The sequence below is a fragment of the Dama dama genome, unplaced genomic scaffold (genome assembly GCF_033118175.1).
Source record: "Dama dama isolate Ldn47 unplaced genomic scaffold, ASM3311817v1 ptg000115l, whole genome shotgun sequence".
Taxonomy (NCBI): Eukaryota; Metazoa; Chordata; class Mammalia; order Artiodactyla; family Cervidae; genus Dama; species Dama dama.
The window spans coordinates 692,275-695,976 of NW_026870926.1; positions in this window are offsets into that span (position 1 = coordinate 692,275).

Consider the following 3,702-nt stretch of genomic DNA (forward strand, 5'->3'; position numbering starts at 1 on the left):
AAAAATATGAAGAGCTTCAAAAGTTGTGAAAAATATGAAGAGCTTCAATAGGTGTCAAAATGAGATGAGCATGAAACGGTCTGTAAAATAGGAAGAGCATGAAACGGTTTCAAAAACATGAAGAGCTTCTAAAGGTGTCAAAAATAGGAGGAGCATGAAACTGTCTGAAAAATAGGAGGAGCATGAAACCGTTTTCAAAAAAATGAAGAGCCTGAAAAGGTGGGAAAATTATAATGAGCTTCAAAATGTGTGAAATACATGAGGAGCATGAAATGGTCTGAAAAGTAGGAGGAGCATGAGGCAATGTTCAAAAACATGAAGAGCCAGAAAAGGTGTGAAAAATATGGAGAGCTTCAAAAGGTGTCAAAAATGAGATGAGCATGAAACGGTCTTAAAAATAGGAGGAGCATGAAGTGGTGTTGAAAAACATGAAGAGCCTGAAAATGTGTGAAATATATGAAGAGCTTCAAAAGTTGTCAAAAATATGAGGAGCATGAAACGGTCTGAAAAATAGTAGGAGCATGAAGCGGTGTTCTAAAACATGAAGAGCCTGAAAAGGTGAGAAGAATATGAAGAGCTTCAAAAGGTGTCAAATATATGAAGAGCATGAAACGGTCTGAAAAATAGGAGGAGCATGAAGCTGTGTTCAAAAACATGAGAGACTGAAAACTGTGATAAATATGAAGAGCTTCAAAAGGTGTGAAATACATGAGGAGCATGAAACAGTCTGAAAAAATAGGAGGAGCATGAAGCGGTGTTGAAAAACAGGAAGAGCCTGAAAAGGTGTGAAAAATTAGAAGAGCTTCAAAAGGTGTGAAAAATATGACGAGCTTCAAAAGGTGTCAAAAATTACATGAGCATGAAACGGTTGAAAAATAGGAGGAGCATGAAGTGGTGTTGAAAAACATGAAGAGCCTGAAAATGAGTGAAAAATATGAAGAGCTTCAAAAAGTGTCAAAAATATGAGGAGCATGAAACGGTCTGAAATAGAGGAAGAGCATGAAGAAGTGTTCACAAACATGAAGAGCCTGAAAAGGTGTGAAAAATATGAAGAGCTTCAAAATTTTTCAAAAATATGAGGAGCATGATACGGTTTGAAAAATAGGAGGAGCATGAAGCGGTGTTGAAAAACATGAAGAGTGTGAAAACGTGTGAAAATATGTAGAGCTTCAAAAATATTAAAAATATGAAGAGCTTCAAAAGTTGTGAAAACTATGAAGAGATTAAAAAGGTGTCAAAAATGAGATGAGCATGAAACGGTTTGAAAAATAGGAGGAGAATGAAGCGGTGTTGAAAATCATGAAGAGCCTGAAAAGGTGTGAACAATATGAAAAGCTTCAAAAGGTGTCAAAATGAGATGAGCATGAAACGCTCTGAAAAATAGGAGCAGCATGAGTGGTGTTGAAAAAAATGAAAAGCCTGAAAAGGTGTGAAACATAAGAAGAGCTTCAAAAGGTGTCAAAAATATGAGGAGAATGAAACGGTCTGAAAAATAGGAGGAGCATGAAATAGTGTTCAAAAACATGAAGAGACTGAAAAGGTGTGACAAATATGAAGAGCTTCAAAAGGTGTGAAATACATGAGGAGGATTAAACGGTCTGAAAAATAGGAGGAGCATGAAGCGGTGTTCAAAAACATGAAGAGCCTGAAAAGGTGTGAAAAATATGAAGAGCTTCAAAAGGTGTGAAATACATGAGGAGCATAAAACTCTCTGAAAATGAGCAGGAGCATGAAGTGGTGTTCAAAAACATGAAGAGCCTGAAAAGGTGTGAAATATATGAAGAGCTTCAAAAGGTATGAAAAATATGAGGAGCATGATATGGTTGAAAAATAGGATTAGGATGAAGCGGTGTTCAAAAACATGAAGAGCCTGAAAAGTTGTGAAAAATATGAAAAACTTCAAAAGGTGTCAAAAATGAGATGAGCATGAACCGGTCTGAAAAATAGGACGTGCATGAAGCGGTGTTGAAAAACATAAAGAGCCTGAAAAGTTGTGAAAAATATGAAGAGCTTCAAAAGGTGTCAAAAATATGAGGAGCATGAAACGGTCTGAAAAAGAGGAGGAGCAAGAAGCGGTGTTCAAAAACATGAAGAGCCTGAAAAGGTGTGAAAAATATGAAGAGCTTCAAAAGGTGTCAAAAATATGAGGAGCATGAAACGGTCTGAAAAATCGGAGGAGCATGAAGCGTTGTTGAAAAACATGAATAGCCTGAAAAGGTGTGAGAATTATGAAGAGCTTCAAAAGGTGTTAAAAATATGAGTAGCATGAAACGGTCTGCAAAAAAGGAGAAGCATGAAGTGGTGTTGAAAAAGATGAAGAGCCTGAAAACGTGTTAAAAATATGAAAGCTTCAAAAGGTGTCAAAATTATGAGGAGCATGAAACGGTCTGAAAAATAGGAGGAACATGAAGCGCTGTTGAAAATCATAAAGAGCCTGAAAAGTTGTGAAAAATATGAAGAGCTTCAAAAGATGTGAAAAACATGAAGAGCTTCAAAAGGTGGCAAAATGAGATGAGCATGAAACGGTCTGAAAAATAGGCGGAGCATGAAGTCGTGTTGAAAAAAAGGAAAAGTCTGAAAAAGTGTGAAATATATGAAGAGCTTCAAAAGGTGTCAAAAATATGAGGAGAATGAAACGGTCTGAAAAATAGGAGGAGCATGAAGCGATGTTGAAAAACATGAATTGTCTGAAAACGTGTGGAAAATATGAAGAGATTCATAAATGTGAAAAATATGAAGAGCTTCAAAAGGTGTGAAAAATATGAAGAGCTTCAAAAGGTGTCAAAAAAGAGATGAGCATGAAAAGTTCTGAAAAATAGGAGGAGCATGAAGCGGTGTTGAAAATCATGAAGTGCTTGAAAACGTGTGAAAAATATGAAGACCTTCAAAATTTGTCAAATATATGAAGAGCTTCAAAAGGTGTTAAAATGAGATGAGCATGAAAAGATCTGAAAAATAGGAGGAGCATGAAGTGGTGTTGAAAAAATGAAGAGCCTGGAAAGGTGTGAAATATCTGAAGAGCTTCAAAAGGTGTCAAAAATATGAGGAGCATGAAACGGTCGGCAAAATACGACGAGCATGAAGCGGTGTTGAAAAACATGAAGAGCCTGAAAAGGTGTGAAAAATATGAAGAGCTTCAAAAGTTGTCAAAAATATGAGGAGCATGAAACAATCTGAAAAATAGGAGGAGCATGAAGCGGTGTTCAAAAATATGAAGAGCCTGAAAAGGTGTGAAATATATGAAGAGCTTCAAAAGGTGTCAAAAATATGAGGAGCATGAAACGGTCTGAAAAATAGGACGAGCATGAGGCAGTGATAAAAAACATGAAGAGCCTGAAAAGGTGTGAAAATTATGAAGAGTTTCTAAAGGTGTCAAAAATATGAGGAGCATGAAACGGTCTCAAAAATAGGAGGAGCATGAAGTGGTGTTGAAAAACATGAAGAGCCTGAAAATGAGTGAAAAATATGAAGAGCTTCAAAAAGTGTCAAAAATATGAGGAGCATGAAACGGTCTGAAAAACAGGAAGAGCATGAAGAAGTGTTCACAAACATGAAGAGCCTGAAAAGGTGTGAAAAATATGAAGAGCTTCAAAAGGTGTCAAAAATATGAGGAGCATGAAACGTTCTGAAAAATAAGACGAGCATGAGGCAGTGATAAAAAACATGAAGAGCCTGAAAAGGTGTGAAAAATATGAAGAGTTT